The following is an 11,067-nucleotide window of genomic DNA, read 5'->3' on the forward strand; positions in this document are numbered from 1 at the left end:
GGCTGCTCCAGCTCTTCACCTAATTCGATGCTTAACTCTGTACTTGTGAACTCGTATACCATTAACAGTTACGCAGGACAGAGCTGGGACTCCGAGGAGTGATGTGATGTGGGCCCGTGTGGCTCAGTTGTTAGAGCATGAGGCTTGCAATGCTAGGATTATGGGTTAGATTCCCACAGGGGGACCAGTACGAAAATATAAACACTCACTACTTACTGTAAGTCGCTCTGGATATGAGCGTCTGCTAAATGACTCAAATGGAAATGTGACGTGGAGGAACATCAGGGAACAGGGATGTCCATGAAATGAGCCACTTGATAATTGATTAGCCTCTGATAAACAGGAACAGATTCCAGAAGGCAGCGGTGTTTCTGTTGTTGTCTCTTGACCTTTTAGAGGGATATAGGGTTAGAGAATGTATAAATACTGTAGGCTCTTTGAAACGTCTGGAAGTGGAGCTCAGGCAAGACGGGGTTAATCATGTGTGCACTGTAGTTCATACTATTCATTACAAGCGTTAACCTTACAATACATGTTGAACCCTTTAAAAATATCTCATATTGTCATTTGAATGTGTTACACTGTATTTCATTATTATGTTTGTAATGAAACTCTTAGAAACGGTCATATTTAATACAGATATGCTGCTTTTTTATTATATATGTGGAGTTATTATATATTCAATTCATAAATGAATGATAATACACATGGTAATTATTATTCAAATTTGAATTAACAATCAGCAGAACGATAATACACAATAATGATCATAATAGACACTATTTTCCCAATAATAACATTGTGATTTCCATAATAGACAAATACGTGTAGTTATGTATTCACACAGAGGCATAATATAGAATTATTGTTTTCCTGCATGATAAACAATTATGCACATGTTGTCAATATAAAAATTTCCATTATTTGATTTAATTCTAATAGAAGTCCCAGGGCAATACATGAGGCGGTTAGTTAATAGAAGACAAATGATTAAAGCTTTCTCCCTCTTTCATAATCACAATAATACTCTCATTGGTTTGGCTCTGCAGTGATTAAACAACTCACAACACTATACAAATAGTGGAGTTAACTTTGAGTTAGCTGTTCCCTTCCCTGCATATCATTTGATATGTTTACCGTGTATATAAGTGAAAAGAGCATGTGAATTTATGAGGAAATATCTTAGCATCTGGGACAGAAAAGTGACAGATACTGTAGGTGTTAAAAGACACCTTTGATAGATACCGTTCTTATTGGCCCCGTTGATCCGAGTGCTGTGTGTGTTTGCTCGCCGCGTGTGTTTGTGTGTGTGTATTGTAGTGTGTGTATTGACAGTGTCGTCTTTTGGTGCCCGGTGTGTGTTTAATCACTAGCACACTCCCCTGTACAGTGGTCCCATTGTGCTGCTGTGTGTGTGTGTGTGTGTGTGTGTGTGTGTGTGTGTGTGTGGCATGCGGTACCAGGCTGGGTCAAAGCAGCTTAGTTCCGATCTGTTGGGTGACCTGCCTGGGCCGCGTGCTCGCCTGGCCTCACTGACCTGGATGATTTCATTACAGAGAGGTGAGGAGCATGGCCTCAGAACTCAGCACGTCTGCTGCTAGCAGCCTACACACACACACACACACACACACACACACACACAGAGAGATGAACACACACACACACGTGCGAACACACACAAACACGTGCGAACACACATGAATGAACATGCACATGCTCGAACACACACGTGTAAGGTGAACACAGACACACACACACACACACATGAGCAAACATGCTCACACCTACTACTATAGACATTCACCGTGTGGCCATTGTACACCGATGCTAGCTAACACATCCAACGTCAAAAACATGCAGTATTTACTGTTATTCTAACCGACGTTACACATGGATTTCCACAACTCCCTCTGCCACAAAGCTGTATGATTATAGCCCTTTCACACCACTATTCATGCTATTTCTCTGTCACCACATATGCAATGTGCTTTATTCAGATCAGATGCTGGTTGCTGTAATTGCATGACAGTTCTACAGTAACAACACAGAGAACAGAGCTGTGGCAAAGCAGAGGTCAAGGACACGTCTTACCGCTGGGAGCCACTAGATGGTGATGTAGGTTAATGCAGTGTGTGGTTAGTGAACACTAGTCTACGTACACACTGGGGCCTAGCCCTGGCCTAGTAGGTACAGCACATCAGATCACTGGGTTATCACGAGAGGAAATGGCTCAAACATCTTGCTTCCTCTTTATTGCACAACAGGCTACATGCCGAATCCTACCATAAAGAAAAATGAATTATACACCTAGGATAAGTGTAGGCTACAGCTGAGCTAGGAGATCTGGTGTGAGATCTGGTGTAAGATATGGTGTGAGATAAGGTGTGAGATCTGGTGTGAGATGGTGGCACATTTCTGAGCAAATACATGTGAGTGTTTAGGACTTATTGTGTCACTTCCCATTTTCTTTTTTCTTTTCTTTATATAGTTGTACACAGAAGAGAGGAGAGGAAAGGAGAAACAAGGGGAGGAGGGGTTATGAGGCTGTGTACAGCTGTCTGTCTGTCTGTCTGTCTGTCTCTCTGTCTGTCTGTCTGTCTGTCTGTCTGTCTGTCTGTCTGTCTGTCTGTCTGTCTGTCTGTCTGTCTGTCTGTCTGTCTGTCTGTCTGTCTGTCTGTCTGTCTGTCTGTCTGTCTGTCTGTCTGTCTGTCTGTCTGTCTGTCTGTCTGTCTGTCTGTCTGTCTGTCTGTCTGTCTGTCTGTCTGTCTGTCTGTCTGTCTGTCTGTCTGTCTGTCTGTCTGTCTGTCTGTCTGTCTGTCTGTCTGTCTGTCTGTCTGTCTGTCTGTCTGTCTGTCTCTCTCTCTCTCTGTCTGTCTGTCTGTCTGTCTCTGTCTGTCTGTCTGTCTGTCTGTCTGTCTGTCTGTCTGTCTGTCTGTCTGTCTGTCTCTGTCTGTCTGTCTGTCTGTCTGTCTGTCTGTCTGTCTGTCTGTCTGTCTGTCTGTCTGTCTGTCTGTCTGTCTGTCTGTCTGTCTGTCTGTCTGTCTGTCTGTCTGTCTGTCTGTCTGTCTGTCTGTGCATGGCTTTGAGAGGCTCAAGAGTCCTAGGGAGGGGGAAGGAGGGAGCGAGCTGCTTAGGGCACATTAATCGCTGCCTGTCCTTGCCTGCCTTCCTGGCCCTTATGCACGGACACAAAGGGCACACACACTTGAGAATACAAGTGTCTTCTCACTCCTCTTCTCTCATCTCTCTTCTTCTCTTCTCCTTTTCTTTTCCACCATCTTCATTTTCCTTTATTTCCCTTCTCTTTTTACCTGTATGTCTTGTCATTCTCTCGCTATAAGAAATGTTCTGGGGCTTTATGTTGCTGCTTGTTTGCTTGAAATGTAATCTGCTGATGTAACACGGAGGGAAATTGAGTCTAACAAATGTCTTGAAAGGCACATACTGCATATCAAACCCGAACCAACAAAGGCAGACAAAACGCTAACGTCTTTCCTCCCCACCAACTTGTGAAGTTGATATTTCAACAGAATAGCACGCTGACGTCCTCGGAATAATGGCAGACAGCGTTTGCTGCTGTTTTGTATTGTTTTGTGTTGTCATTTTGACTTGAATGGGGGGAAAGTTGGATAGAAGAAATGGTTTTGTTTGATTAACACCCTCTCAGGGATGTCAGTTTGGTTGTTGGTGCCGTCTTTTTAAGGTGAAACTCAGGGAAGCGAGTGGAAGGTTATGTAAATCGTAGCACAGGAGAAACAGTCAACAAATGTAATTGCTGTTTCTTTTCTTTTGTCAGACAGCAAGTTGACAAGAACATTTGCAACTTCATCCTAGACAAGCAACAGAAAGGGATGGGTTTGAAACTATCTATCTATCTATCTATCTATCTATCTATCTATCTATCTATCTATCTATCTATCTATCTATCTATCTATCTATCTATCTATCTATCTATCTATCTATCTATCTATCTATCTATCTATCTATCTATCTATCTATCTATCTATCTATCTATCTATCTATCTATCTATCTATCTATCTATCTATCTATCTATCTATCTATCTATCTATCTATCTATCTATCTATCTATCTATCTATCTATCTATCTATCTATCTATCTATCTATCTATCTATCTATCTATCTATCTATCTATCTATCTATCTATCTATCTATCTATCTATCTATCTATCTATCTATCTATCTATCTATCTATCTATCTATCTATCTATCTATCTGTCTGTCTGTCTGTCTGTCTGTCTGTCTGTCTGTCTGTCTGTCTGTCTGTCTGTCTGTCTGTCTGTCTGTCTTCTGTCTGTCGGCCTGTGTCTCTATCAACTTCTCTTTGAGGAGTAGGAAGAACAGAAGAATGGATGGTGAACAGCTGCCAATAGCATAGATAAGCATACAGAACACACTGCTGCCATAATCACACTGTCCATTACTGTCATTACCACTGTCGGACCATCACTGGCACATTATCACAGGCTGAGTGGAGTGTGTGCGTGCCCGTGCGTGCCTTTTGTGTGTGTGTGCGTGTGTGTGTGCGCGCGTGTGTGTGTGTGTGTGTGTGCGTGCCCCTTTGTGTGTGTGTGCGTGTGCTCACGAGTGAAGCTGCAGGGACAGCAATAACCTTTTCCACTGGGGTTATACTAATGCTCAGCGACTCTGTTGTTCTGAAATAACAAAATTACATCTCCGTTCACAACTGTATAAAAATCACATAACATACCCACACAATAAGCCATTTGAAAGTCTATGTGACTGTGCTGCGGTAAATAGCATAATGTACTATAATAGCACACCATTACATATTTGGCCAGCATGGGAATCCATTTTCTGAGTAAATGATTGTCAAGGTTAAAGAAGGTTTTGTGTGTTCTCTTTGTTTGTAAAATCATCTTTGTCATGGTGATGTCTGACTTGTTTGAAGGTTATAGTTTAATGGTTCATGCATGTATTTGCTGAAATATTTCGAACATTGGATGACTTCATTGAGTGTTAATATAGTACCACCACCTACAGTTTTGCTTTAAAGGAAAAAAACAATAAGAGGAAGGAAAATGCAAATCCATATTCCGATGCTAGTTTCCTTCCTGTATGTATGCAATGCATAGTATGATAATGCAATCTTGTTCCTTCAGAGACTCCAGTGTGTGTTGCTGCCATAGCGTCTCTGTGCCTTTCCTATCCTCCGCGTCTCACTCCTTTAACAGAACACTAGATGTTTTCATCTGTCTGTAAACACAGCCTTTGGTGTTAAAGAAATGCACCCTCTGTTTCTCTGAGGTGAGCTTGTAACCATTATCATTGTTTTTACCTCAGCAGAGCTGCTCCCTAATCTGGCATGTGTTTGTAGGGGGAATTCACACGCACACACACACACTCTCGCGCTCACACACACACCTCCTGTATTCATTACTGTGTCCTTAACCTTGTGTTTTCGTGTGTTTTCGTGTGTGAACAAGTTCTCATTTACAACAATGACTTGGGGAATAGTTACAGGGGAGAGGTGGGAGGATGAATGAGCCAATTGGAAGCTGGGGATGATTAGGTGGCCATGATGGTATGAGGGCCCGATTTAGCCATTTAGCCAGGTGTTAACACCCCTACTCCTACGATAAGTGCCATGGGATCTTTAGTGGACCACAGAGAGTCAGGACACCCGTTTAATGTCCCATCAGAAAGACGGCACCCTACACAGGGCAATGTCCCCAATCACTGCCCTGGGGCATTGGGATATTTCTTGGGGGACCAGACCAGAGACCGACCAGGACCAACTCTACTTCGCTATTTGTATGACAGTGGCAGGTAGTGCTCCAAACTGAATTCCAGAGTGATTCACGCCACTTCTAAAATAATGTTATTTTGACTCATTCCAGATCAAATCTTACCATCAGCGAAACAATGCTTTAGGTGAGCTTGGCTTTAGACCCATGAATTGTCATGGCTACATGGGGTTGGTGGAGGGTACAGAGTTGGAACAGTGGTGACTAATGTTAAAACAAGTCCAATCTTTGGAGTCCACCTGAAGGTATATAATAGGCTATTGTGATAATTGCATGAAGCACGATTATAGGGAATTACAGGAAGCATTGGCATCGAAAGGTTCTACAAACATTTGCCCATGTAATTTCTTACTCCCGGTAAGATGAGCATCCGTGGGTAGCTAGACCTCTAGTCACCTCCCTGGCCCAAGCAGAGTGCATCCTGGGTAGCGGGTTGGCCCTCTCCTGCTTATTAACCTTTCCTAATTAGATGGCAGAGACACCGTGGTTCTTCTAATGATCCCTCAATGGAAGGACAGGGCCTCGTCTGTGTCCTCTGACACCAACGCTAAATTAGAATTCCATCCTCTTTTTTTCATCCCCCCTTCGCTTTTCTCTCCCCTCGTTTTCTCCGGTCATACGTTTTCTGTTTCTTAGGGCTAGCAGACTGAGTTCAGAGAGAGAAACGAGTCTCCTCTCAGGCATTTCTCTTCCTCTTTAAGAGTTAGAAAAAAGAGGGAGTTGGAGAGAAGGCCTGAGAGAAGATAGATGGAGAGAGAGTTAGAGAGAAGGCCTGAGAGAAGAGCGGGAGAGATGGAGAGAGAGTCAGAGCTAGAGATTCCCATCCCCGTCGGCTGCTCCAGCAGAGCCCAGGGTTTTATTAGCCATGATTAGCACCCCCAGTATGGATCCTATTCACTAATGACTTGAGCTGCTGTGGTTCACTGAGATTTAAGTACCACCTCAATCCCATTATCTCCTGTCCCTGAAGCCAGCCTCAGTCACCCAGGCCTTTGTGAAAGGGGGGGGGGCTTTAGGGTTATTGATAGGGGATCCTGGACTGGGGAACTAGAGAAGAAAGAGAACCTCCACAGACTTCTAATGGACCAATGGGGGGGCTGGGATCACTTCCGGCCTGCATGGCCAAGCTGCACTGGATCCTTCCTGGTTTGGTTCTGGAGTGGGGTTGAAACAAAGGAACTACGGAAAGGTTTGTTTGTGTCTGTGTCTGGCAGAATCGGTTGTTTTCGGGGGTCTCGCTCTCTGTTCACCCCTGAGCTACTAATTACAATTCAGATGTCACACACTCAGCAGATAATAGGAGTCAGGATACAGAATTAGAATATTCCATGGGACTGCAGGGGGTGTCTTCTTGAGAGAGGAAAGTGTCTGTTTAGCAGGGAGGGGGGTGCGTGGTGGGGGGTGAGAACAGTCTATATTTGGCCACTCTGTGTTCTTGTGCCCCCTATCCCTGTACCCCGTCACCCTCTCTTCACACGTCGGGAGTGTGTTGGCACGACGGCGGCTGTCTGTCTGTTAGGGGCCGATTGAGTGACATCTGCTCCGGAGAGAGGGAGAGGGACGGACTTGCTGCTCTTGGCAACGGTGGCGGTGCGGGCTCTGGCACAAGGCACGGTGGGTACAGCGGGGGTGGCGGCACCAACAGCAGGCTGTGGATGGCCTAACAGAGAACCGTTTGCCGGAACAGCATGACATCTCCTGGAATGAAAGCTCTCTCTCTCTCCCCGTCACTCCTCCTCTCTCTCACACACTCCTCCTCTCTCACACACACACTGTCGCTATCTCTCTCCCTCTCTCTCTATCTCTACCCTTCACTCCTCCTCTCTGTCACACACACTCCTCCTCTCTCGCACACACACTGTCGCTATCTCTCTCCCTCTCTGTCACTCTCTCTCTCTCCCCTTCACTCCTCCTCTCTCACACACACACTGTCGCTATCTCTCTCCCTCTCTCTCTCTCTCCCCTTCACTCCTCCTCTCTCTCACACACACTCCTCCTCTCTCGCACACACACTGTCGCTATCTCTCTCCCTCTCTGTCTCTCTCTCTCCCCTCACTCCTCCTCTCTCACACACACACTGTCGCTATCTCTCTCCCTCTCTGTCTCTCTCTCTCTGTCTCCCCTTCACTCCTCCTCTCTCACACACACACTGTCGCTATCTCTCTCCCTCTCTCTCTATCTCTCTCCCTCTATCTCTCTCCCTCTCTCTCTATCTCTCTCCCTCTCTCTCTGTCTCTCTATGGTATCTCTGTCTCCAGTCCTGTTCTTCTGTACTGGTGTCTGAAGCAAGGATGTCCACGTGTCATTTTTCATGGGATGTTCAAAGTAGTTATTTTGTGGTGTGTGTCTACGGACAGAATTTTTTTCGTTTACATCGCCAATTATTCTCAGTGTCTCGTTCCCTCTATTTTGAGCTGAACTCTCCTCTTTTATCCTCCTTTTTTCAGGTTTTCTTAAAACAAACACCATTAATGAAGCAGTGCGCTGACATCTGCAGGAAACCAACAACTAAATGAATGCGAGAAGCAACATCCCATCTCAGCCTTCCCACGGTCAGTCACACACAGCATCTCAAAGAGAAATACCTAACAACCACAGGCAGGCATGTGGGACGGGTAGTGTGTGTGTGCTTCAGCAATTTACATAGTCTTTATTCATCTCCTCTAATTCTGAATTGCACTTACCAACAATTTAACATAAGTATATTTATTAGCCATCAAAACATCATTAACGCTCAGAAAGTTTCAAGGGACTGGAAGTATGTTTTTTGAATAAGGAGAAACAAATAAGATTTTGATCAAAATGACTGTACCTCTCTCTCCTCTGTTTCCACCTCCTTTCCCAGCTACTGAATCCTCCCACCACCAGTCAGTGTTGTCAAGGCGATATACAGTTGATGTGCTGTAAATTGATTTCCGGGGAGATGTGATGGATGAATGGAAAATGAACATCTTCATCAGTGACCTCTCCGCGCCGTCGTCTCATTGCTTCTCCTCACGCCCGCCCATGATTGACAAGCGCGCTAACGAGCGCTGTCGCCGGTCCTGTTCTTATTTCCCTGTGTGGGAAACACGGCGAGTCTCCGGCCCTACGGTAATGAGCCCTACAAAGAGAAGGAGAGGACAGGAAGGAAGACTCGCCCTGAAGAGATGGAAGACGGAATGAAAGAAGTCCAAGTAAATAATATAGAAAGGGCCAACATGAAAGTAGATTAAAAAGTTGAGATTATTGCCGGCAAAGGAAAGAGGCGTGTCATTGTTTATCTGTCTTCTACCCTGATGGATGTCTTTCTTGCTGATGGTTTCAGCTACAACTTCAACCTAATGGATTCCTAGAGTGGGCTGGGATTTCAAAAGACAAAATGAGTCTTGGCGTAATGAGCGGTTGTTATATATTTGATATATTATAATTGATATAGGGTAGCAGAGTGCGGTCCTTATTGGACTTTAAACGTCTCCTTCAACGCAGACGAGAGCTTCCTTCTAACTTCACTGTTCAACACAAACGCCAATCAAGGTGATCACAATTACAGGAAGACAAAAGAGAGCAGGCGTTTTAAAGTGTCCATGGTTCTTTAATATGTAAATGTACACATGGAACTACAAGGTCATAAACATGGAACGTTTGAAGCCTAAAAGCCTATCTGGTGCAAAGACAGAGACAGGAACAATGTGTGACAAACACAAGTGAAACTGTTCATTTGTATTGTTTATTTCAATTTGTTTACATCTACTAATGACACCTGCCTCTGATTGAGAACACATGTTTCCCATGCCAATAGAAAAGCCCCAAAATCATAGAAAATCAAACAGACTGCCCACCCAACTCACGCCCTGACCATACTAACTAAATACAAAACACAGGAAATAAAGGTCAGAACGTGACAAACACAAACGCCAATCAAGGTGATCACAATTACAGGAAGACAAAAGAGAGCAGGCTTTTAAACTCTCAACAAAACTTTATCGATATGATGGAACTCAAGGTCAGGAAGCCAGAAGCTCGTTTTAAGCACAAAGCCAGGATTGGCGTACTGATTAGAGACAGAGGATGTGTGTGAGAGAGAGTGTAATGTTTACTGTTCATTTGTATTGTTTATTTCACTTTTGTTTAATCTACTTAAACTTGCTTTGTCAAAGTTAACACATGTTTCAAATGCCAATCCCCTTGAATTGAAGAAGAGATGCATGCATGTATACCTGTACATACGTGTGTGTTTCAGTCATGTAATGTATTCATCCAGACAGTAGTGAGGGTTATAAATCACGTGTTTACTTCCTGTGATTAGGTGCGGGATGTTGATGATGGTCTGGTGTGTAATCACACATCATGATTTCCTCACCGTCAGTATACATCCAGAAGTTTACCAACTCTGCCTTCCTCCTGAAAGTCACTCATCAACTGAGTGTGTCTCTCTCTCTCTTTCTGATTAAAGCCCCCAAATGTTCCTATTGTCAGACCCTCATCAACACACACAGGTAGGATGCTGCTCTGATTAACACACACAGGTAGGAGGCTGCTCTGATTTAACACTAAAGCCTGTATGTCTGGGGTGAAGGACAAATCCATCACCAAAAGGAGAAGGTATCAACATTTTATGTGGCGCCTATCCGTTTTCTGCTTGACATCTATGTTTGGGTAAATATAAGACATATTTATCGTTACCAATCATGTTGATTGACATCTGAAATACACGTGAATGCAATCCTGGACTAACATGTAAACAACCCCCTATATCCCCAGACATCATATACCAGTAGGCTACTAGATGACTTCTCTCAGTATACATCCAGAAGTTTACCAACTCTGCCTTCCTCCTGAAAGTCACTCATCAACTGCTGTGTGTCTCTCTCTCTCAGCTGTGTAGCTTGTTCATTAGTCTGGGAGGGGGAGACTGGGGAGAGGGGGAGAGACGGGGACGGGGAGAGGGGGAGACGCGGGGAGAGGGGGTAGAGACAGGGAGAGAGGGGGAGAGGTAGAGACTGGGACAGGGAGAGGGGGGAGAGACAGGGATGGGGAGATGACGGGGGGGGAGTGAGTCAGGTTCTCAGAAGATGATCCCACCAAACACAACTGCAGGCTCTGGCAGGGATGTGACTTCAGGCTGGCTGACAGTGACACCACAGCCCTCCCTCTCCTCTCCTCTCCTCTCCTCTCCTCTCCTCTCCTCTCCTCTCCTCTCCTCTCCTCTCCTCTCCTCTCCTCTCCTCTCCTCTCCTCTCCTCTCCTCTCCTCTCCTCTCCTCTCCTCTCCTCTCATTCCCTACTAATGCTGGATAA

At 44.7% G+C, this 11,067-nt stretch overlaps 1 long non-coding RNA gene across 1 annotated transcript in view; it reads left to right on the plus strand.

Annotated features, from left to right (window-relative positions):
• Positions 1 to 8,989, plus strand: part of LOC121846759 — a 30,928-nt gene extending 21,939 nt beyond the window's left edge. The window contains exons 3-4 of the long non-coding RNA XR_006083679.1: positions 8,236 to 8,340; positions 8,634 to 8,989. This is a non-coding gene — a long non-coding RNA (uncharacterized LOC121846759). The remainder of the gene's footprint in view (positions 1 to 8,235; positions 8,341 to 8,633) is intronic.
• Positions 8,990 to 11,067: the final 2,078 nt, after the last annotated feature.

This window comes from Oncorhynchus tshawytscha, linkage group LG07 (assembly GCF_018296145.1).
Source record: "Oncorhynchus tshawytscha isolate Ot180627B linkage group LG07, Otsh_v2.0, whole genome shotgun sequence".
In the NCBI taxonomy this organism is placed as follows: Eukaryota; Metazoa; Chordata; class Actinopteri; order Salmoniformes; family Salmonidae; genus Oncorhynchus; species Oncorhynchus tshawytscha.